Source organism: Macaca nemestrina, chromosome 1 (genome assembly GCF_043159975.1).
Source record: "Macaca nemestrina isolate mMacNem1 chromosome 1, mMacNem.hap1, whole genome shotgun sequence".
NCBI lineage: Eukaryota > Metazoa > Chordata > Mammalia > Primates > Cercopithecidae > Macaca > Macaca nemestrina.
In genome coordinates this window covers 83,670,781-83,696,054 of record NC_092125.1, presented here as the reverse complement: position 1 = coordinate 83,696,054, position 25,274 = coordinate 83,670,781, and the positions used below count along the sequence as shown (strand labels likewise).

The window sequence follows — 25,274 nt, the reverse complement described above, 5'->3', positions numbered from 1 at the left end:
TGCAGGCACACTCCTCTGCAGGCACACTCCTCTGCAGGCACACGCCTCTGCAGGTACACTCCTCTGCAGGTACACGCCTCTGCAGGTACACTCCTCTGCAGGTACACTCCTCTGCAGGTACACGCCTCTGCAGGCACACGCCTCTGCAGGTACACGCCTCTGCAGGTACACTCCTCTGCAGATACACTCCTCTGCAGGTACACGCCTCTGCAGGTACACTCCTCTGCAGGTACACGCCTCTGCAGGCACACTCCTCTGCAGGCACACGCCTCTGCAGGTACACTCCTCTGCAGGTACACTCCTCTGCAGGTACACTCCTCTGCAGGTACACTCCTCTGCAGGCACACTCCTCTGCAGGCACACGCCTCTGCAGGTACACTCCTCTGCAGGTACACTCCTCTGCAGGCACACTCCTCTGCAGGCACACTCCTCTGCAGGCACACTCCTCTGCAGGTACACGCCTCTGCAGGTACACTCCTCTGCAGGTACACGCCTCTGCAGGTACACTCCTCTGCAGGTACACTCCTCTGCAGGTACACTCCTCTGCAGGTATGCAGGACTGCCCAGAAGACAATTTGCCTTAATTGCCTAGGCCACCCTGGGCATTTATGCATCTTTCTTGGAGGGGAGCAGAGGGGAAGGGCTGGGCAGGGGGAGCAGCTGCAGCCCTGTCTGCTGCCCCTGGAGACTCAAGCTCACAAATGGCCTATAGTCTGGGGGCTGGGGTGCAGAGTCCTTTTATTTGGATGTAGGAAATAAAAATACCAGATGTCCAGTTACATTTCAATTTCAGATCAATCACAAATAATTTTTTTAGTATCGGTATTTTCCAAACATTGTGTGGGACATACCTACGTTAAACAATTACTTGTTTATCTGTTAGAGGAGGCAGTCAAGAAAGACCTCTCTGAAGAGGACAATGGGCAGTGATCTGAGTGAAATCAGGGACACAGTAGTGCAGATCTAGGGGAAATAATGGAGACAGAGAGAACAGCAGATGCAAAAACATGGCTGAGGAGCCCCACAAAGGCCAGCGTGGCATGGTCTCGCATTTTAGCGTGAGCTTGTTGAAGTGTGGATTCCGGGCCCTGCTTCTAGTGCAGTAGCTATGGGGCAGGTACGGGACCCCGTCAAGAATAGGACATTTCACATCTGTCCTATTCCCTACTCCTTCTCAAGTTTTTGCACACAGTCCAGGGGTGAAATGCACCATCATGGGCTCAGAGCTGGGGAGCCCCTCAAGGACCACCTGGTGCAAACCTCTCCAGTTACTGATGAGGAAACTGAGCTCCAGGGGGTCTTTAAGGACCTCATCCAAGGGATCTGGTCTGAGGACAGCATGGTGCTTTTGTGTACAGCCAGGTCCTGGTCTTCTGGGGCACTTCTAAAAGGAGTTTGGGGAGCAGTGTGTGGTTTTTGGGGAGCCCCACCCACTCCCTGGTGCCTGTGGCTTTGAAGTTAGGGCTTCCTGCGTGGCCCTGTCAGGCCCTGCTGATCCTAGAGGTCTCACAGCTCATGGCCCAGGGTCCCTAAGATTGTGTCCACCTTCTGGCTTTCTGGCCCCTTAACTTTTGGCAAATACCTGCAGGTCTAATTTGAGTCCCTTGCTAGAGCTTGTTTCTTTCTTTATGTTTGAAAGAACATGAAAGAGAGAGAAGGAACAGTTAGAGCTATTTATGGAGCCACAGCCCTAGAAAAGTCCTCCTCTGTTCCTTCTCCAAGCAGCAAAACTAATTGTAGGCCTCTGACCTCCTCGCTCTCCAGCTCCCAGTGGCCTCCGAGAGCCCCTTGAGCTGCGGAGAGATGCGGACTCTGCAAGTCCCTCACTGCTGGCACCTTCATCACCGAGAGTCTCCACCTGGGCCAGTGGTGGGGGTGGGGAGAATCAATCGAGGAGCAGGAAGAGAGGTGAAGGGACACTGCCGAGGAGTCCCCTGCTGTGTTCTTTGTCCTAGACCCGGGGAGCGCCGGCTTCTTCGCAGCCTTGCCTGGCGCTGCCCTGCAGCCGCCCACCCCGCTTCTGAAGGATGCACCCGGTACAGAGAGACGGAAGCGAGACAGGAAGTGACCTCAATTTCCCCGGCCACAGAAAGGGCGGCTCCCCCTGCCTCTGCAGCTGGGTGTGAGTCCCCGGAGCCGAGAGCCTTGCCCGCTGCTCCATCCTCCTCTGTTGGGGGTCTCCTCAGTGTCAGGACTTGGAGAGCCTGGGCACAGGACTTTATCAGACAGGCCTTGAGTGCAGTGGGTACTTATCTGGTGTCTGCGGCCCTGAGGTCTGGGACAGACACTGCCAGTCTTTCTGGGCCACACCCATGGGGCCTGCCAGCTCCCCCTGGGCTTGGCACAGTGGAGGGGAGCCTCTACCACAGTGGAGGAGAGACACACCCAACGCCCTGGATGTGCCCGGCTCCCTGCAGCTACGGGTGCCTCAGGCCGGCCGCTGGTGGGTCTCAGTTTCTGAGGGGGTGGCAGTCAAGTTGAAGAGAAGAAACCTACGAAGGTGCCCTGTCAACTGCCACACACCCACATGCACGTCGACAGCCCATCACCGCCTCTTGCCTGTCCTCCCTGGGGACGGGCAGATCACGGGAGGTGACTTGTCAAGGGGAGACACGTTTGGGTGACACCAAGCTGAGCTTCCTGTCTTGAGGCTCTTTCTGCTTTCTCATCTTCCTGAGAATGAGTTGCCTTTTGTGTGTGTAAGTTCAAAGGGCCTCTGTCACTGGTGTAACCACCCCATCACACTTGAACATGAAACAAACATCATTTCCCTAAATTAAATTAAATCCCAGCTGCACCTCCTGAGAGGAATCATCCACTGGGTTCCTGGCCGGGGAGGGGTCCTCACTGCATGTGTCAGAGGCGTGTGAACCAGAGCAACTCCATCTTGTGTAGAGGCCGGGGGAAATGAGGCTGAGAACTACTGGGCTGCATTCCCAGGTGGTTAAGGAAGTTACAGGATGAGATAGGAGGTCAGCACAAGATACAGGTCATAAAGACCTTGCTGATAAAACAGGTTGCAGTAAAGAAACCAGCCAAAGCCCTCCAAAACCAGGATGGCCATGAGAGTGACCTCTAGTCGTGCTTGCTGCTACACTCCCACCGGCGCCATGACTTCTGGTCATCCTCACTGCTGCACTCCCACTGCGGCTCCTCTGTTCCCTGAACAGTCTCCCTACCTCCAGGGGCTCAGAGATGTCCCCATGGGGTCCTCCCTGGGTGCCCAGGGACCCCTTCAGGGCTCTTGAGACTGGGGAGCTCTGTGGCTCTTCCAGGGCCCATGCCACAGCCCATGGACAGTCTGGCCGCCTGGGCAGGAGGCAGGCCTTTCCTACCAGAGGACCCCAAGCCCAAGGCCCCCTTCCTGCTGGGCCTCAGGCAACTCAAGTGATTCCTCTCTGGTCTGGCTATGGGAGGTGGTTCCTTCTTGCCTGGGCAGCCCCTGAAGCACAGATAATCAGCTCCCAAGCCCATCCTTCCTTCCCACTCTGGGAGCCTGGAGGAGGGGCACGAAGTCCTGTTTGTCCTTCCAGGGTGGGCGAAGGTGCATTCCTGTCACCTCGTTTCTTGTGCACATACAGCTCATTTCATAGCCATCTGGCAGGCGCTCAACCAAAGACGTCTCATGGCACTGTGGTTCAGGAAAAGATATCTGATGCTGGAGTCCTGCGTGGTTCATAGCCCCAGGCCTCAGCCCACAGCCCTGCCTGCATCTCCAGGCTCTCAATGGGACAGGAGCACATTGCTGTGCCCATTTTGCTCACCCAGAAAAAACTTTGTAAAAGGCTTTGTATTTCCTTCCCTAGCTAACTGGGCATGGTCACACTGTTTTTTCAGATCCCGCTTCCTGTCCCACCCAACCCCAAATGTCCATGGAACCAGCCCCACTAAACTGCATCCGGCTGCCTCTTCCACCTGGGCCCTGCTCTCAGATGGAAGTGTCACCAAACACCCAGATCGCCCCTGGGAGCCATGATCCTGCTTCTCTGGGTAAGCACGTCCAGAGCAGACGCAGGCACTCGCCAGGTTCCTTGGGCTTGTGCCTTCTTTCCCTGTGGCCCATGCACAGGCCTCTGGCCTGCTCTACCCAGGCGGCAGCTCTCCTGGGGTCTGGCAAGCTTCCACTGCTCCGACTCTACCAGTCAAAGCCCAGGCCTGGCTCCTGGAGTCTGCAGCAGCGCAAGTGGCCTCAAAACCCCAGCCTCCTTCTGCAGCTGAACGCTGCAGCCCTTGGGTGAGGTCAGACCCCGGCAACCCTCATTTCCTTCTTTGGAATGCAGGACTGACTTGCAGGCAGAGGCTTTGGTCTGCGTATAAGCCCAGACAAGCCTCCCAGGTTCTGCCATTAAGAGTCTCAGGGAATTCTAGAGATTTCAAACGTGAGCACATCCCAAGATGAATTTCTTTTTTTTTTTTTTTTTTTTGAGACGGAATCTCGCTCTGTCGCCCAGGCTGGAGTGCAGTGGCGCGATCTCGGCTCACTGCAAGCTCCGCCTCCCGGGTTCACGCCATTCTCCTGCCTCAGCCTCCCGAGTAGCTGGGACTACAGGCGCCCACAACCGCGCCCGGCTAATTTTTTGTATTTTTAGTAGAGACGGGGTTTCACCGTGGTCTCGATCTCCTGACCTTGTGATCCGCCCGCCTCGGCCTCCCAAAGTGCTGGGATTACAGGCGTGAGCCACCGCGCCCGGCCAGATGAATTTTTAAAGTATCTTTCAGCAGAGGAGAAATCCCAGTGGCCAAGCTTTAGTTTTCAACACAACGGAAATAGATATTTTAAACTGGGGAAAAATTATGTGGTCCTGTGCTACCCCGTCCCGGTCCCTTTTCCTGTGATGTTAACAATGCTGTGAACTCTCGCTGAGCCAACCTGCATGCTTGGGGTTTTTCTCAACCCAGCACTTCAGGTGGCCAGCGCTAACCAAAGTTTGCTTATTTATTTATTTAGTTAGTTAGTTATTGAGACAGAGTCTTGCTGTTGTCGCCTAGGCTGGAGTGTAGTGGCGTGATCTTGGCTTACTGTAACCTCTGCCTCCTGGGTTGAAGCTGTTCTCCTGCCTCAGCCTCCTGAGTCGCTGGAATTACAGGTGTCCGCCACCTCGCCTGGCTGATTTTCGTATTTTTAGTAGAGACAGGGTTTCATCATGTTGGCCAGGCTGGTCTCGAACTCCTGACCTCAGGTGATTCGCCCGCCTTGGCCTCCCAAAGTGCTGGGATTACAGGCATCAGCCTCCACACCTGGCCTAAACAAAGGATTTTATTTGCCCTCCCTGGAACGTCAAGTGCCCTCAATCCTGACTCCGTGAATTGAGATCGGCATCAGCTGTCACCAGGATGACAGCCATGCCAGGTCCCTGGCCCCCTGCCTCCAGCCTCCTGCCCTCCAGCGCTGCCTCCACTGCAGCCAGTGAGGCCTGATCCTCTTGATCATCTCTCAGAGTGGCTCAGTGGGGAAACATTGTCTACAGCAGGGGCAGGCAAACCTTCTCTTTAAAGGGCCACTTATAAATGTTTTCAGGCTGTAAGGTCTTGTGGGGTGAAAAGAGCCACAGGCAGTATGCAAATGAACAGGCAGGTCTGTGTGTGTTCCGATAAAACTTTATTCACAAAAACAGGTATCAAGCCAGATTTGGCCCCAGGGCTGCAGTTCCGTTCTACAGAATAAGGCGTGCTCGGCTTCAGCAGTGCAGTGAGCATTTTGCGTGTGGTTCTTTTCTACGTCTGTTCAGTGTCTCACCTCCCACACCCACTACCACTCCCCACTGCCACACCCTGTGTCAACTCCTTGTCCCTGGAAGTTGCCCAGAGGCATTCTACTTCCTCGGGGTCTTTCCACAGGATGTATTCTCATCCTTCAGACCTGGCTGCCTGATTCTCCACCTGAGAATCTCCCACTCGCTTCTCCAGATTCAGCCCACCCCTCTCAGGGGCCTTTCCGAGAACCGCTCCTCCAGTCTTGTCCCCTCACAGGCTTTATCCTGCCTGGCCTCTGAGCAGCACCAGGCCCTGTGCACCTCTTCCCTCCCCTCCCTCCTCTTCCCTGGGAGACTGTTTTGCCTGTTTTCCTCCCGCCTCCCTAACTGCTCCTGCTCTGCCCCCTTCCACTGTGTTCTCAGCTGCTGATGCTTCTTTCTGCCTCTTCCTCAGCCCCTTCATCTCTCTTCCTGCACCCCCATGACCTCACTCCCCACCTGGTTACTGGAGGCTCCCAGATCCATGCCTCCAAGTGGGCCTCTGCAGAGCATGATCCCACCAGACTCTCCACGCGGTAGGGGCTGTTCAGACTCACCACTTTTCTCCCCACGCCTGCGCCTCCTCCCGAAATCCCCCTCCATAAGATGGCATTGCTCTAGGACCGACAGGTTTGCATGCCCACTGTGCAGTAACAGGTCAATTACCTCGAGACAGCAGGGAAATGATAGCAGGGCACCAAGCCAGGAGACGGGAGAAAGTCCTGAAATTCATCTCCCTGAGGAGTTCTGGGCTGGGATTTTTAAGGGGATCATGGAGGGTGAGGGTTTGGGAGATTGGGGTCTTTAATTGGTTGGAGTGAGGGGAATGAAGCCACCAGGAGGTGGAAACTCCATTCTTTGTAAGTCTGTTTCCATGGGGTCCTTGAGACTAGCTGACATCAGTAGTGTCACTGATATGCAAGGACCTGAAAGAATATCTCAAATGGAAAACTTACCATTTTATAGTGTTCAAGTTGTTATCTATAGAACAGTGACGGGGAACTTTACTCTTGTCACAGGGTCTACGTGATTCTGGGGCAATAGGCAAGCACCTCTGAGAAAGCGGGTCTGGCAGTGGGCTGGCCTCGTGCTCAATGCTGGATGTGCTGCCAGCTGGGTTTATTCTCCTTTTCCCCTTCCCTACTTCCCAGGTTCATTTCATAAAGCTTATAGGGATGGTTGCAGCATCTGAGGTGAACACATTTTGAGAGCATCTTTCTAGTCCACAGCAAACCCCTTAGCCAGAGCGGTCCTCCACCCTTGCCCAACAAGACCCTCTCTCACTGGTCTCTGTCACTGCTGCAGGTTCAGTGACACCCTCCAGCCTGAGCATGAGCCCAGCCAGGGTGGGCTGTTCAGTCTCTTCCCTGGGAATCTGGAGCTGGATTGAGCTGGTCTGCAGGTAACTGGGCTTTTATTGCATCAGGGGGATATGGGAGAGGCCATTCCTACCGCCACGGGGCCTGGGGCAGCATTGGCTGTGGGTTGGAGAGAGCGGGGAAGGCGAGCTGTGCAGGCAGGGTCAGAAGAGAGGTGGCCCCTGGCTCCAGTTCCGCTGAGGCGGGCCATGGGCGGCAGGGCAGGGCAGTGCTCCTGCTGTGCGGATGCTGAAGGAGGTCCTGGGAGACGAGTGATGTGGCTCCATGGCCAGCCATCCAGGATCTCCAGCCCCAGCCACCTTGACCCTCCTTCCCTCAACACCTTCTCGTGCCCTTGAGCTGCTGCTCCCGACAAGTAGGTGGGTCCCCAAATCACCAGATATTCTGTCATGCTTTGGGTGACTGGACCCCTACATCCCAGCAGCTGTGCTCCTTGACTGCTCCTGAAGAGTTACCACCCACCTTCCTGGCCCGCACCAGTCCTGACAAAGGGGCTGAGGGGAGAGGGGCAGGGCTGGCCTGCTGGGTCCAGGGTGGCTTGGGGCCAGGCCATTCTGTATCCTGGTTTTATAAAATGAAGCTGTGTTGCTCCTTCAGGCGATGGGGTGGGGCAGAGGGGGCACAGACTCCTCCTGACATCTCTGGCTTTGGGACAAAACAATTTACTGGGTAGGTTCTTCTAGCCTGGTCTGAGAACCCAGCAGGCTCGAGACACTGCAACCTGGCCTGGCTGTGGGCAGGCAGGGAGTGGAGATTGCTGCATTTTCTGGGCAGAGGCGCTGGGGCGTTTGCCAGAAGTCTCCAACAGGCCATCTGGTCCCAGAGAGCAGAGCACACAGCCTCAAGAAATACGAGAAAGGCGGCAGGGGCAGGTGAGCTACAAAGAGGGCTCCCCTGGGCAGTTTCATTTTTAGGGGATTGTTTCATACATCTTCGAACCTTCAGGGTTTTAATGTGTTTGGAGCTGTGCAGCGAAGCCCAAGGTCCTCTATGTGACCTTGCAACCCCTTTGGGCCTTGGCCGGCTGCCGCTCTGCCCCTTGCCTGCCCTCCAGACTCCCGTAAACATCAGCAAACCTGGATGGAGAGGAACCTTTGATGATGATGAAGTGGGGAGTAGGTCCTCCAAGTCCTTCCAAAGCCACCTCATCCTTCTAGCTAGCTCCAGGCAAGAGCAGCAAGCTCCCTGTGCTGTCCCGCATCAAACAGGCAAGGATAGCTGGACGCAGAGAGAAGAGGCTGCAGGAGAAGTGAAATCACCTCCACAGCCCAGGCAAGGTAGCAGCCAGGGGTGCCTGTATGTCAGCTGTGCAGGAAAGGCAACTCCCCGCCCCGCCCCGCCCCACCCCACTGGTCAGGGAGAGCCTCGCTCGCTTTTAACTTATACTCAGTAGGTGTGATTAGCAATGCGGGTCTGGGAGGTTTTGTTTCTTGAACTAGAAACCTTGGGTGGCACCCTTGTTGGGGTAACAGTGAGAGGTGTGGGTGACAGAGGGGAGGGGCCTTGCTGCTTCCTTGCTCTTGGCAGGGGGAGCTGGCTGGTGGATGATTCATTCATTCAGCAATTGTTTATCTTGAGGAAATGGTGGCAAAGGCCCTGTGGGGTGGGCAGTGTCATATGAGGTGTCAGGAGGTGGCTGCAAAGGAGAGGAGCTTGCAGGGGTTAAGGCAGCTGAGGGACCTTAACCCCAGGTGGCACCTGGCTTAGCTCTCATAGCTGTGGTTGCTGATTTTACGGTAGATTAGATTTTCCTGAAGCATGGCAAGAAAGAATAATTGGAACAGGCTAGGTTTCTGAGCAGAATGCAACCTTTGGCAAAACTCTGTAAAATACTCTGTAGCTTAAAACATCCCCATACCTCAGCCAACTATAGTTTATGCTCCTAAACCAGTTCAACAGAAGCCGTCGACACGGCTGCTGCTCTGGGTGGCAGGTGGTGGCTGTCCGTACCCTAGGCTGCAGGGAGAATAGCCCTGGGAGCCCCCAGACCACAGACACAGACAGGCCGGGAGTGGGGGGGGCGGTACTACCAGAGGCAGCTGCAAAGGACTCTTGGAGATGCTCCCTCTGTTCCTCCTTTCACCACCAGGGGCCTGAAAAGCGATTTCCTTCCGTGGGAAAATCCAGATCGGCCTCCCTGTCGCCTCTTCTTTACCCTCATTCATTCCTCCCCCGGGATAATCTGACTGTGCCTGTTTAGCTCTGTGGCTAAACAGAGTGGTTCCTGTCAGTCTTCATCTTACGGATCGCCGAGGTCCTGCACCCTTCCCTTGGCCATGCTCAGCTCCGGGGCTCCCTCCCGCCTTGCCTTTACCCTGGGACTGCTGTCCGCCTCCACGGCTGGGTCCTCTCCTCGGCTCCCTTCTTCAGTAGCAAGAACCTTAGGTCCTCATCCTTGAGCCTCTTCTCTCCCAACCATACCCCTGTATCTGAGCTTGTCCACTCCGGAGGAGAACAGACATGTGCCCAGGCTTCGGAAATCTGTTGTTTCTAGGCTTCCTCTCTGTAAAGTTCCTGATTCAGATAACTCATTGTAGGAATTGCGACTGGACATCCAGAGGCATCTCAACTCCATTGTGTCCCAAACTGAACTGGTCCCCTTTCCCCCACATCCTTGCCCCTCCTTCAGTATCCTCTACTCGGAGAGTAATGTCACCTCCTAAATACCCAGCCCAGAAGCCCTGGGGTCAGAGGAATGCAGGCTTTGGAGTCAACCACCATACTCAAATCCTGGCTCTACCACCTCCTGTGTGATCCTACCAAGTTCCTGAGCCTTTCTGTGCCTCAGTTTCCCAGATAGCATCAGTGCTCCTCTTATAGACTTCTAGTAAGGAAACAATGAGATATTCCATTAGAAGTAGCCATACAGATAGTGCTCAGTAAAAATGAGCTATTAATCCCCTTCCCCCAACACACACACACACACACACACACACACACTCAGCCAGTGACTCAGTCCTGTGGGCTCTGCCTCATCTCCAGATCCAGGTCCCATTCACTGCCACAGTGGTGGCTCTGACATTCCCCATTCCCACCCTCAGCAGCTGTAGTTGCCTCCTTACTGCCTTACTGGTCTTTCTTCCTCCATGGTCTTCCTATTCCCATCTCGGTGAATAATTCCTTTATAACAATAACAAAAAAAGCTTTATTGAGATGTAATTCACATACCATACAAGTCACTGATTTAAAGTGTAGAATTCAATGGCTTTTAGTGCATTCATTGAGTTATGTGACCACCTCCACAACCGACTTTTTATTTATTTTTTCTTGAGACAGAGTCTCACTCTGTTCCCAGAGTGCAGTGGTGCAATCTTGGCTCACTGCAACCTCCGCCTTCTGGGTTCAAGCGATTCTCCTGCCTCAGCCTCCTGAGTAGTTGGGATGACAGGTGCGCACCACCATGCCCAGCTAATTTTTGTGTTTTTAGTAGAGATGGGGTTTCACCATGTTGGCCAGGATGGTCTCAATCTCTTGACCTCGTGATCCACCCGCTTCGACCTCCCAAAGTGCTGGGATTACAGGTGTGAGCCACCACCTTACAACCAATTTTATAGCACATTTTCATCACTCCACAAAGAAACCCTGTGCGCATTACCACTCACTCCTTATTCCTGCCTCCTGACCCCCTCCCAGCCCTAGGCAGCCACTAATCTACTGTCTGCCTCTATAGATTTGCCTATTCTGGACATTTCATACTAACGGAACCCTATTCTATGCAGTCTTTTGTGACTAGCTTCTTTCACTTAGCATGTTTCAAGGCTCATCCTTGTTGTAACAAGTAGCATTCCTTCTTATGGCCAGCTAATATTCCATTGTGTGGATATACTAGACCACATTTTGTGTATCCATTCACCAGCTGGTCAACCGAATAATACATGGGTTGTTTTCATCTCTTGACTATTACACACAGTCCATACAAAATGCTGCTATGAAATTCCTATACAGGTTTCTGTGTGGACATATGTTTTTGTTGCTGTATATACCTAGCAGTCATATTAGTCATATGGTAACTCTATGTCACTTTTGGAGGAACTGGCAAACTGTTTTACAAAGTGGCTGTGCTATTTTACAGTCTCCTCTGTAAAGTATGAGGGTTCCACTTCTCCACATCCTCACCCACACTCATTACTATCTGTCTTTTTGACTGTGGCCATCCTAATGCCTGTGAAGTGGTATCTCATGGTTTTGATTTGCATTTGCCTGATGGCTAATGGTGTTCAGCAGCTTTTCATGTACTCATTGACCATTTGTATATCTTCCTTGAGAAATGTCTATTCAGATCCTTTGCTCATTTTAAATTAGAATGTTTATCTTTTTATTATTGGTTTGTGAGAATTCTTCATATATGCTAGAGACAAGTCTCTTAGGCATATAAATTTGCAAAACTTTTCTCCATTCTGTAGGTTGTTTTTTCACTGGCTTGATAGCGTCTTTTAAAACACAAAATTTTTTAATTTGAATGAAGCCCAGTTTATCCATGTTTTTCCTTTGGTTGCTTGTATTTTTGGTGTCATATTTTAAAAACCATTGCCTACTTTGGTGTCAAAATTTATGTCTATAATGTGGAGAAAGGAGAACTCTTAGATGTTATTGGTGGGAAAATAAATTATTTTAGCCATTCCGGAAAACAGTATGGGAGTTTCTCAACAACTAAAAATAGAATTACTGTACAATCCAGCCATCTCACTAATGGGTATTTTCAAAGGAAAGGAAATCAATATATTACAGGAATACCTGCACCACCCTTGTCTACTCACAATAGCCAAGATACGGAATCAAACTAAATGTCCATCAACAGATGAATGAATTAAAAACTGTGGTAGATATACACAATGGAATACTATTTAGCCATAAAAAAGAATAAAATTCTGTTATTTGCAGCAACATAGAGGGACCAAGAGGTCATTATGTTGGTGAAATAAACCAGACACAGAACCACAAATGTCCTCTCACTCATGTGGGAGCTAAAGAAGTTGATCTCATGTCTCATGGAGGTAGAGAGTAGAATGATAGTTACCAGAGGCTGGGAAAGGGAGTGGGATGAAGAGAGGTTGAACTACTGGGTACAAACGTACAGTTAGACAGAAGGAATAAGTTCTAGTGTTCTATAGCACAGCAGGGTGACTATAGTTAATAATTTATTGTACATTTCAAAACAGACAGGGATATGTGAAAAGTTCCCAACACAAAGAATCGATGAACCTTTGAGGTGATGGATATTCCAGTTACTGTGATTTGATCATTACACATTGTAGGCATGTGTGAAAATATCACCTGTACTCCATAAATATGTACAATTATTATGTGTCAGTAAAAAATGTATGACTATATTTTCTGCAAAGAAGTTGTATTCGTCAGAGTTCTCTAGAGGGACAGAACTAACAGGATATGTGTGTGTGTGTGTGTACGTGCGTGTGTGTGTGTGTGTATATATATATATATGGGAGTTTATTAAGTATTAATTCACATGATCGCAAGCTCCCACAATAGGCCATCTGCAAGCTGAGGAGCAAGGAGAACTGGTCCATGTCCCAAAAGTGAAGAACTTGGAGTTCGATGTTCAAGGGCAGGAAGCATCCAGCATGGGAGAAAGATGTAGGCTGGGAGGCTAGGCCTGTCTAGTCTTTTCACGTTTTTCTGCCTCCTTTTTATCCTAGCCACACTGGCAGCTGACTAGATGGTGCCCACTCAGATTAAGGGTGGGTCTGCCTCTCCCAGTCCACTGACTCAAATGTTAATCTCCTTTGGCAACACCCTCACAGACACACCCAGGAGCAATACTTTGCATCCTTTAATCCAATCAAGTTGACAATCAGTATTAACCATCACAGAAGTGTATAATTTTACTTCTTATATTTAAGTCTTTGATCCATTTTAGGCTAATTTTTGTGTGTAAGGTGAGGCAGTGTTCCAACTTCATTCTTTTACATGTGGATGTCTAAGTTGTCCCAGCGCCATTTATTGAAAATTGTCTTGGCATCCTTGTCAAGAATTAATTGGCTGTAAATGTGAGAATGTGAATGTGAGAATGGAACTGAACTCTCAGTTCCATTCCATTGATCTATATCTCTATCCTAATGCTAGTATCACACAGTCTTGATTATTGTAGCTTTGTAGTAAGTTTTGAAATCAGAAAGTGTGAGTTCTCCAACTTCGTTCTTTTTCAGGATTGTTCTGGCTATCCTGCTCCCTTGAACATCTACATGAATGGGCAATTCCTTTTAAGATGCTTTATTTATTTATTTATTATTTATTTATTTATTTAAGATAGAGTCTTGCTCTGTCTCCTAGGCTGGAGTGCTGTGATGTGACCATGACTCCCTGCAGCCTCAACCTTCCAGGCTCAAGTGTTCCTCCCACCTCAGCCTCCTGAGTAGCTAGGACTCTAGATGTGCTAATTTTTATTTTTCTATTTTTTTGTACATACGAGGTCTCACTATGTTACCTAGGCTGGCCTTGAACTCCTAGGCTTAAGCCATCCTCCCGTCTTAGCCTCCCAAAGTGCTGGGATTTATGGTTTTTTTTTTTCGAGACGGAGTCTCACTCTTGTTGCCTAGGCTGGAGTGCAATGGTGCAATCTCAGCTCACCACCTCTGTCTCCTGGGTTCAAGTGATTCTCCTGCCTCAGCCTCCCAAGTAGCTGGGATTATAGGCATGCACCATGATGCCTGGCTAATTTTGTATTTTTAGTAGAGACGGGGTTTCTCCATGTTGGTCAGGCTGGTCTTGAACTCCCGACCTCAGGTGATCTGCGTGCCTCAGCCTCCCAAAATGCTTGGATTACAGGCGTGAGCCACCGTACCCAGCCTCCAAAGTGCTGGGATTACAGGTGTGAGCCACTGCTCCTGACCCTTTTAAGATACTTTAACTCCTCCTCCCTTCCCCTGTCATCAATCTATCTACAAATGGATTGATTACCTTTAATGGGAAACATACATCTTCCCTTTCTTGTGTTTTAGAACAACACTCAAAATTAACAATCATTCTGAGTCATTCTTTTGTTTAAAGAGCTATTCTGATTCCCTGTGGACTCTGGGGGCAATTGTCACCCTGGTTCTGGTTTTCTGAGACTAGACGTAAGGGGTGGGTGGCGTGGGAGAGGTGACAGGAGCAGCCAGCCTGTGTTGAACAACAGTCCTGGCATTTCTCTGACTTCTCCATCACCCTGACCGAATGGGCGGCTGAGTCACCAGTGTGTGAATCACAAGTGGAGAAATGTCAGGTAGTTGACTGGTCTTTGAAGGCAATGGAACCTGAATGCAAGCGCCTGTCTGAATCTCTGTGCACACTTATTAAATGCAGATTCCTGGAGCTCATCATTCAGGCACCTTGAGCTCCTATGAGAGGCTAAGTCCTCTCTCTGTAGAGTTTTCACTCTAGTGGGGAAAAGGCCATTAATAAACAAACAAACGTCAGATATCAATGTTAATAGCGGAAAACAACGGTAATGTCCAGAGAGTACCAGGAGGGCTACTTCAGGTCAGGTGCCAAGGGAAGACCTCTTAGGAGATAACATTTCAGCTCAGATCTGAATGACCAGAGGCAGCTTCCACTGAGAAGGCTTTTGTGGCCATGAGAGTTCCCTGCCCGGCCAACCTCGGGATGGCCTGCAGCAAAGGTATCTGTGCTAAGCTGACTTGAGCCACATTCTCTTCCAGGAATGACCATCTTTATGTTTTAGTTGTGTTCTTGTCACATTCTCTCCTGTTTGTGGATATTTTTGTGATGCAACCTTGTTTTCTTATTACTCACTAATGGAAGGGGGTGAGGAGTTGTTCACTTTTTGTTTGATCTCTGTTCTCTCCCACGAGAACACACGTTCCTGGAGGGCAGGGGTGCTCTGTCTTTTTCCATCTGTGTTCTCATACCCAGCACAGGTTCTCAGTAAATATATGTTGAATCAACTAATGGCACAGCATCAACTGCTACCAAATTTAGCTACTGACTGATTCCTGGCACCTGTTATAACAAATAAACATGACTGTGTGTGATGGAGCATTGCCAGCTTCTGATGGACGTTCTGTTTAATCCAAATGTTAGACTGTGAGGCACATTTGCAAGAGTGCAGGTTTTAGTAACTGCTTTTCCTGTAGAGTGCTGTGTTCTTTTGTGCATAATATATAATAGTTAGTTAGCATTAAAATATGCTGAGAGATTTGCTACATGTCAGAAGTCATGCCCAGTGCTTAATGCATTATTCCTATTTACCTGTAACAAGTGATATTCATGAAGGTGCTATCATTATTCTCATTTTATGGATGAGGACACTGTGGCAGCTAGAAGCACTCACTTGCCCAAAGTTGCACTGCTGCCAGATGAGAATCTGGGAGTCTCAATCCAGGAAATACGTCTCTGATATGGTTTGGCTGTGTCCCTACCCGAATCTCACCTTGAATTGTAATAATCCCCACGTGTCAAGGGCAGGGCCAGGTGGAGATAATCGAATCATAGGGGCAATTTCCCCCATGCTGTTCTCATGGTAGTGAACAAGGCTTATGACATCTGATGGTTTTATAAATGGGAATTCCCCTACACAAGCTCTCTCTTGCCTGCCACCATGTAAGACGTGACTTTGCTCCTCATTCACCTTCCACCGTGATTGTGAGGCCTCCCCTGCCATGTGGAACTGTGAGTCAATTAAACCCCCTCCTTTATAAATTATCCAGTCTCGGGTATGTCTTTATTAGCAGCATGAGAACAGATTCATACAGTCTCCAAAACTGATGCTTTTGACCATGATGCTATGCCCCTTCCTCCAAATGAATATCTAGAAGTGTCCAGCCCAAAGGATTATTCTGCAGATGAGATGCACCCAAACACATATTTTCCTAAGCACCTGAAATTAGTTTTTTTCATTTTTATTGTGGTAAACATACACAAAATTGATCATTTTAACAATTTTTAAGTGTACAGTTCAGTGGCATTAAGTACCTTCACATCGTTGTGTAACCATCACCACCATCCTTCTCCAGAACATTTTCATCTTCACAAACAGAAACTCTATATCTGTTAAATAATAATGCCCCATTCCCTTCCCCTAGGCCCTGGCAACTCCCATTTTACTTTCTGTCTTGATGATTTTGACCAGTCTAGGAACCTCGTTTAAGTGGAATTCTACAATATTTGTCTTTTGTGCCTGATTTCTTTTACTTAATTATGCTCTCGAAGTTCGTGCATGTTGTGGCAGGTGGGGGCATGGTCTTCCTTTAATGGCTGAGTGATATTACATTGCATGAAAATACAACGTTTTATTCATCCATTCATCCACTGAGGGACGCGTGGGTGGCTTCCCCCTTTTGGCTATTGCCAATAACGCTGCTATGAACATGGGTGTAAGAAGCATGTTCTATGTACTGATTAAGGAAATCAAAGCCTCACCCAGAATGTGTCCTGGGGCTCGAAGGGCAGTTGGGGTCCTGAGGGTGACGTGTCTCCCCGAGCTGGTGGGGAGAAGGTGCCATAATTTTCATGTCCTGCGCTCTCCTCACCCACCACCGCCCTTAGCCATAGTTACACCGCTGCCTTTCCCATCAGACGGTGAGGCCCCGAGGACAGACTGGGGTTTTTTTTGTTATTGCTGCTTCACTGCCCCTGCTGCTGGCCCCTGCAAGCTCCAGTTCCTGTGGTGCACGAGTTCGGCAGGAGAGGGGCCGCCGCACCACTGCCGAACGGAGCCCAGCACAGGTACATAGCGCCAAGATTTGGGGAGAGCACCCTGAAGCGGGGACCTGGAGGTGCGCGCGGGCATGGGCAGCCGGCAGACACTTGCAGCCCGCTTGGCACTGGGAAGCACCCACTCCCAGTCTGCTTTAGGGGGCGCTGCTGCTCTTGGACACCAGAATGGCTGGACTGAGCGTCCCTAACCCAGCTGGGTGCCAGTCTCAGAAGGCGCTATGGCGCAGACACGCAGGAATCCAGGTAGGCCCCCGCGCTGCCCCCGCAGCCTGACCTTGTTTCCTTTCCCAGCGTCTTTCTATGTTTTCTTCCCAAACCATCTCTGACACGTGGGGACAAAGTGAGGATCAGTCTGAAGGTTTCGGAAGGCCTGGTTCTTCGAAACCTTTTTTTTTTTAAAATTTAAATAAAGGTTCCAGGACATCCTGTTCTGTCCTAACAAAGGAGTCTCTCAAGGTGTGTCTCCAAAAGGCCACCAGGTCAATGACTCAGTCCTCCAGAGCAGGGAGCTGAACCACAGGGGCTTGCGGATGGCTATCATCGCACACAGGGGGATGCTTCTTTACCCACATTTGCTGTTCAGAGGGTATCTTACCAAACCACAACCGCCTCTGTCTGTGTGGAGGAAGGACAGCAAGCTGCCCAGGGCCACTCTGTGGCATAGCCTATGAGTCAACTCCGCTCTCGGCCAGTCCGTGAACACTTAGTGAGAACCTGCTAGGCCCCACAAGCTTTGTTCTAGGACTGGGCATGCAGTTGCGAACAAAACAGATACAAACCCCTGTCCTGCAGGAGCTGTTCTTCCAGCCCAGACTGATGGGCGTACAAGGAGTGACATATGTGTGTGGTGGAAAGTGCTCTGCGGGGAAGGAAAGGGACTGGGTCTGGTAATGGGTTGCAGTTTTCAGCAGAGTGGTCAGGAAAGGCCTCACTGAAAAGGTAAGACCTGAAGAAGAGAGGGAGAGAGCCTCAGGAGTGTTGGGGAAGTGTTCCAGTCACGAGGGCAGCATGTGCAAAGGCCCTGAGGTGGAATCCAACAGCACAGAGGCCACTGTGACTAGAGCTGAGTGAGCAGAAGGAAGAGCGTCAGAGGAGGAGGCCAGAGAAGGGAAGGAGGATTCTGAAGGGCTGTGTGCACATTGGTAAAAGATGGTGATATAGTTTGGCTGTGTCCCCACCCAAATCTCACCTTGAATTGTAATAATCCCCATGTGTCAAGAGCGGGGCCAGGTGGAGCTAATTGAATCATAGGGGCAGTTTCCCCCATACTGTTTCCTTTGTAGTGAATAAGTCTCACGAGATCTGATGGTTTTATAAATGGGAGTTCCCCTGCACAAGCTCTCTCTTGCCTGCTGCCATTTAAGATGTTACTTGCTGCTCCTTGTCTTCCGCCATGATTGTGAGGCTTCCCCAGCCATGTGGAACTGTGAGTCAATTAAAATTCTTTCCTTTACAAATTACCCAGTCTCAGGTATGTCTTTATTAGCAATGTGAGAACAGGCTAATACAGACAGGAAGCCACTGGAAGATTTTAAGTGGACAAATGTCCTGACCTTTAACAAGAGAAAGAATCTGTTAAGAAAAAGAATCCCAGGCTGGCATGGTGGCTCACACCTGTAATCCCAGGAATTTGGGAGGTGGAGGTGGGAGGATCACTTGAAACCAGGAGTTCAAGACCCCATTTGGTGGGCTTTGCCTCGCAGGGCAAGAGCAGAGCAGGGGACCAGTAGAGAGCTGTTGCAATAATTCAGACAAGGGATGGTGGCCGTGGGATTGAGAAGTGGTCACGTTCTTCATATGTAGCATTTTGGAGGTACAGCCAACACAATTTCCTGATAGTTAGATATTTCTTTTCTAACACAGAGTGTGGAAGAATAAAAACTGGACCAGGTGTCAGCAAGTCTGGCTCTGACTCTGGCTCTGCCTCCTACTAGCCCTGAGACATGAATAAGCAAATCAACCTCTCAGAGCCCGTTTTCCTTATTTGTAAAAAGGAGGTGAAAATTATCTGCCCCTTTATTCCTTAGGTAGTTTGTGAGGATCAAAGGAGAAACTGCTGGTGAATGTTCATTGAAAGCCACAGAGTACTGTGAAAACAGGGATTATCCATTCACCCACAGCTGAGCTTTCATCAAATAAAGAAACCAGATGAGGCTGGGAACGGTGGCTCATACTTGTAATCCCAGCACTTTGGGAGGCTGAGGCAGGTGGATCACTTGAGGTCAGGAGTTCAAGACCAGCCTGGCCAACATGGTGCAACCCTGTCTCCACTGAAAATACAAAAATGTGCTGGGTGTGGTAGTAGGCACCTGTAATCCCAGCTACTTGGGAGGCTGAGACAGGAGAATTGTTAGAACCCGGGAGGTGGAGGTTGCAGTGAGCCAAGACTGTGCCACTGCACGCCAGCCTGGCCAACAGAGTAAGATTCCATCTCAAAAGAAAAAAAAAAAGAAAAGAAAGAAATCAGATGATTTGGTTCAGGGACAATTGTATTTTTGCCCACCAGTGGGCGAAAACCTTGGGGAGGAGTTGCCGGGGGTATTGGCCCCTTTCTTTCTGCCTGCCCTACGGGGTGCTGGTGTGCTGGGGTGGGGACTCGCCTCTTGCTTCCCCATAGTCCTGCCAGAGGCGCCAGGAACGACTGTGCCGGTTATGCCCACGCAGGGCGCCTGGGTGAGAGGCCATGGGATGCTGAGATTCAGCCTCGTGCCCCGCTTCAGGCCATGTGCCCCGGTGTGGGCTGCTTCTGCCCCAGGAAGGGTTTGGTTTTGTTTGATTTTGTTTTTCTCCCTAATTTGCATAAGACAGAGGCTTAGGCAGCCCCAGTCGTTTGGGCAGAGAAGGAAAGATGTAGGTAGGGAATGATGTAGTGACCACATCTCTCTCCCTTGAGTGTTTGCTTTAGCCATAGTTTGACAGGGAAAAAAATTCTCAGGAGAAATCTTTTCAACCTGGATGGATGAGGGTGGGAAATGTAAAGTTGGGGCTCCAGGACCATTTGATGCTAGAGAAGGGGCAGCCATGGGCTCCTCCCCCAGCCCCTTTGGAAGCGGCAGCACTTCAGGGAGAGGCGTTTTGGGCTGAGCTGTCACCCTGGGTTCCACCCAGGAGAGGGCTGAGGACTGGCTTCCACCTTGGCCTGAACTCCTGCCTTCTTCCTCCGTTGCCCGGCTCCTTCCTGTCCCTTTGACCTTTCATCTCCTGACTCCATACATCTTGGGTGGTGCCTATGGTTTCACTTGTCCCCTGACTCTCCTTCAGTGGTGGTGTGTGGTCTGTGCCCACCCCCTGGCTTGGTCAGAGGCCGGCAGGTGGGCCTGGTAACCTGGTTCTGGCCACAGGCCACCCTCACTGGCCTCAAACTACAGTGAGGGGGCTGCACGTTTCCAAAGTCACCGTCTCTCCCCCATGTTCCTGAGCCAGGTAGCAGCCAGCTTTGGTACAGTGGGTTCAGCCCTGAGTTTGGTGTGGTACGAACCCGTTTGTTGCCCTCTCACATCTGTGAAACCCTCCACTTTACCCACCAGGGAAGCAGGGAATCACCCCTCCCTCACCCCTAGCTCCTGAACCTCTGATGGGGTCGAATCCAGCTCAGCAACAGTCTGGCGCACGAGTCACGGGCTTCTCTCTTATCCTTTGTCCCTGGCTGGGACAAGGGGCAAACGTCCTAGCCAGAGTAGCACAGTGAGATGAGACTCTGAAGGGTCTCTGAGTCTGAGGATTTCCCCGGGCCTGGCAGCAGGAAGGATGCAGGGCGTCTCAAGCTGCTGCGGCCTGACAATGAAACCAATCTTCCAGCAGAAGTAGAGGCAAGGGCTGGGAGACTCTGGCTCCAGTGATACCATATGAGTCCCTGGGTCAAGCTGAGCCGGAAGCACCAGCTCTCTCCCTAGACTTTTTGGTTACGTGCCAATAAAGCAGTTTCCTTTTTTCCTTTTTCTCTTTGCAGTTTACTGATTGTTATATACATTGCAGTTCGGAGAGTGCCCCTGCTCACAGCTGTGAGCACAGGCTTTGCACAGGCTGTCTGGAAACCGGCACAGCTACGTTCATCAGAAGAAACAGTTGCAGCCGGATGCGGTGGCTCATGCCTGTAATCCCAACCCTTTGGGAGGCTGAGGTGGGCAGATCACTTAAGGTCAGGACTTCAAGACCAGCCTGGCCAACATGGTGAGACCCCATCTTTACTAACAATACAAAAAAATTAGCTGGGTGTGGTGGTGCTCGCCTGTAGTCCCAGCTACTTGGGAGGCCAAGGCAGGAGGATTGCTTGAACCTGGGAGGCGGAGGTTGCAGTGAGCTGAGATCGCGCAATTGCACTCCAGCCTGGGCGAAAGAGTGAGACTCCGTCTCAAAAAAAAAAAAAAAAAAAAAAAAAAAGAAGAAACAGTGGCTTATGCTCGTACATATTTTATTTATCTCACAGTGTGGTACAATGTCATAGCCCTAGATAACTGGAAAAGACGCCCCCTGGAATTCTGGAGAATCATGAGAAATGTGTCAGGAGCTTGTTCTGCCTTGGAGGGGCCCTGGAGGTGTGAGGCATAGGGGCTGCCCCTGAGTAACCTGGATCATCAGCTTCTGCGGGGCATGGCCTGCACTGTCCTGCCTCCCCGACTTGGTTCTCTCTGTGCCCCCTGCCAGGTCAACCTTCTCATCTTTTCTACTATCTTCTAAAATCCTGCCCACACTCCAAGGCCCTTCTGGAATGCCACCTCCTCCTGTCACCCTTGCTTGCTAGTCCCCGACATGTGAACTCTATTGCTCCTTTGCCATAAGAGCTTGGCAGTGGTTGAGGGAGGCAGTGCTGCCCAGTGAGCAGAGCACAGTCTTCCCTTCCAGGCGACAGAGACCTAGCTCTGCCACCTTCCCACTGTGTGACTATGGGCATGTCACCTAACCTATTTGAATCTGATTGTCCTCATCTGTAAAATGGGAATAACACTCTCTACCTTGACGTTGCAGGGTTCAGAAAGAAGCAGGGGCCGGGTAGAATAGACCAAATCAACCGCTTGCAGACTCCTGTGCTGTGTCATGGAAAGTTTCTAGGGGCTCCTCCTCTGCCCCAGGTGCTCCTCAGGGGCCAGGAGGACAGGGCGGAGGCAGGTCTGGGCGAGAAGGGTGTGCCTGTGCACTGAGATATGCACCCCTATGGTTGGTGGTCGGCGCCTGCCTTTCCTTGTTCCCAACCCACTCTAGAGTTCAGGCTCCAAGAGAGCAAGGATGAGTTCTGACTCATCCTTAAGCTCAACGGGTGAATGCCCAGCCTAGGAGGTGGCATATAGGATACAGGTGGCCCTATGATTGAATTGAGGTAGTGAAGAGTGGGTTTTTTTTTTTTTTTTTTAAATAACAAATTGTGGCTGGGTGTGGTGGCTCATGCCTGTAATACCAGAACTTTGGGAGGCTGAGGTGGGCGGATCACTTGAGGTCAGGAGTTTGAGACCAGCCTGACCAACATGGCAAAACCCCATCTCTACTAAAAATACAAAAAGTAGCCAGGTGTGGTGGTGCACGTCTGTAGTCCCAGCTACTTGGGAGGCTGAGGCAGGAGAATCGCTTGAACTCCGAAGGCGGAGGTTGCAGTGAGCCGAGATGGCACCACTGCCCTTCAGCCTGGGCAGCAGAGTAAGACTCCATCTCAGAAACAAACAAACAAACAAACAAAAACTCCAAAAAGTTATGTTGAGTTAAGCTGAGATCCAAGCAAACAGAGAGGCTGAAAAGAACAAAGTTATGTGGAGTTTTCCCCAAGCACAGCTCCTCAATCTCAGCTTTCCACCCTTTGCTGGGTCCTTCCCTCATTCAGCTTTATGGGAAAGTCTTTACAGAATTCCCACTCTGAAGGTGGCACCTGGGTCACCAAGTAAGACAGAATTTGCCCTTGGGGTACAGAAAGAGTGGGCACCCAAGGCAGGATGCCCCAGGCACCATGAGGATATCCGGACAGGGGGGTCAGCAGCCTGGGACTCAATTAGAGGGAGGCGCTGGAACCAAGACGCCATCCCAGGTTCAGACCCTGAGAGGGTTAACCCTTGCCCACCCCCACCAAGCCTGACTCTTTTCTCACCAGAGTGGACACAACTTGAAAACCAACTGGACTGAGCATCCTTCTCCTAAAATCTCAGCCAGAAGCCAGGATGGAGGGTCCTGGGAAGGGAAGAGATGAGATTTCTGTGATTTTTTTTTTTTTTTTTTTTTTTTTTTTGAGACAGAGTCTCGCTCTGTCGCCCAGGCTGGAGTGCAGTGGCTGGATCTCAGCTCACTGCAAGCTCCGCCTCCCGGGTTTACGCCATTCTCCTGCCTGAGCCTCCCGAGTAGCTGGGACTACAGGCGCCCGCCACCTCGCCTGGCTAGTTTTTTTGTATTTTTTAGTAGAGACGGGGTTTCACCGTGTTAGCCAGGATGGTCTCGATCTCCTGACCTCGTGATCCTCCCGTCTCGGCCTCCCAAAGTGCTGGGATTACAGATTTCTGTGATTCTAAAACCTTGGGTCTGCCTGCAAACTTCTCTCTGACCCCGGCCGAGAGCTGTGCACATGCTAGCTAGCCCTGTCAGACAATAGCCTAGTGTTCCCGTCACAGTGCCTGGGAATGAGAGGCTTCTGAGGCCACAGAATGATGACAAGTCCCCGGGTTGAATTTACTCTGGGGGGACAAAATTCTGAGAGATTCACAGGTCCTTATCCAGGACAACCTCACAAAGAGCCCTGAAGCTTAGCTTCCTCTGCTTCGTGCGTAGTTTGAGGCATAAACTTTCCTTGTATGTCGGTCAGATGAAGCGAAGGATGAATATTATCCCAGGCTAAAGTAATGAAAAGTCCAGAAGCCAGCGATGACAGAGATGTGTGTGGAAGAAGGCTGTGAGCATTTCCATCAAACCCTGTGGATTTCCGAAGATCTTATCCCGAAGATATGTGTTTGGCCAATAAAACAGTGAGTAAAAATCCATCATATTTCCAGAGCCAAGTCGAATTCTGTGGGGCTGGGGTGAGGCAGAGGCAGAATCAGACCTTATAAAGATGTTTTGAGTAGCTGCTGTTCTGGGATCGCAGCCCGGTGACAGTGAATGCTTTCCGAGTCCTCGGATGAGAAGGAACAGAGGGACAGACTGACCATAAGTGGCCACTGTGGTGTGTGCTCAGTTCCAGACCAGCACCTAATTTGGGGAGGGAGAGGGTTCAAGGCTCCAGTGAGACAGTGAGTCCTGGGAGGGAAGGAACTCTGGCCAAGCTGAAGGCAGTGCAGTGGAGTGGGTTAGGAGGGACCCTCGGGGAGGGAAGAACAAGGAGAGAGGGAAGTGAGAGGAAAGGAGGTTTCTTCCTTGTCTAAATCCCAAGTATATATCCTTCTAAGGTCTGTTCTGGCCCTTCCCTAGGGAGTGCCTTCCCCTCTACCTGCCGGTCCCATAGAAAAGGACGTCCTCCCCTGCAGACCCTGGCCTCCATCACAGCACGCCCACTCTGTGCCCGCTGCAACCTCCTCTGACTCTCCCACTAGACCAGTGCCTGGCACACATGCTCCTGAATGCATGAACATCAGTCAGCTCTGGGTCCTCGAGATGACAAAACCCCCTGCTCCTGCGTCCTCATGGGGATCTGCACCAGCACTGGGCTGAACCTCCCCCTGCAATCCCTCAGTCACGTCTCCTGTAGCATTTTCTTTCTGGCAACAACATTTGGGGTCATTAAAAGTGTTTTTGAAACGCAACCTTTTAATTACAGGAAGAATACTGCCGCTGGGAAGGGGCCTTTCCTCAAATGCTCCAAGAATTCCTTGGCCAGATATGCTCCAGGGGGAACACAGCCCAAAACGGGCCTGTGGCTGTGATCAGACTCAAGCATCCTGTCAAAACAGGAGCCTGGGAAGGGGGAGCTCAGGGAAGGAAGGGGGGCCCCTCTTGGGAAGAGCAGGGGTGCTGGAGGAAGAAACCCGCCCAGTCCCCTTTAGGCCTAACTTAATGATAGGCTCACTGGCTCTCTAGCATGCACTTTTCCCTAGGAGGTCCCTTGGCCATGACCCAGAGTTAGGAACTAAGGGTCTGCAGACGCCTTCCTCTCCTCCCATATCAGAATATGCTCTCTACCGCAATACATGGTGGCATTGTCTTCCCGGAGCTTTAAGGGCAGCAGGGGCAGCAACTGCCTTCCCACGTGTCTCAGGCTGACTGCATACAGCTCCTCTCTTTGTTTTCAGAAGCCAAAAAGAGCCAGGCAGGCCAAAGTGGGGAAAGGGGGGTTCTAGGAAACACCTGGGGTGGCTGGGCAGAGGTGAGATGTGACCCTGGCTAGCCTAAGGGCTCCCTGTGGCCTTCAATGGTCAGCCTGTGATAAAGGCCTCAGAACTCCATCTCCTGTGATTTTCCTGGGGTACTCATTTCCCCTGCCCTGGGAGTCTAGGTGTTTATTTTTAAAATCCCAAGAATGCTAATTGAGATCAAAGTGACTCTGAAGTTCACCCTGGGGGTGCTGCAATCTGAAAAGGTGTTT

The 25,274-nt window shown here is 50.8% G+C and overlaps 1 long non-coding RNA gene across 1 annotated transcript in view; it reads left to right on the top strand.

Annotated features, from left to right (window-relative positions):
- LOC105478372 (uncharacterized) overlaps positions 1-24,497 on the top strand; it is a 30,233-nt gene extending 5,736 nt beyond the window's left edge. The window contains exons 2-4 of the long non-coding RNA XR_985269.2: positions 20,736-20,906; positions 23,562-23,721; positions 24,164-24,497. This is a non-coding gene — a long non-coding RNA (uncharacterized lncRNA). The remainder of the gene's footprint in view (positions 1-20,735; positions 20,907-23,561; positions 23,722-24,163) is intronic.
- Positions 24,498-25,274: the final 777 nt, after the last annotated feature.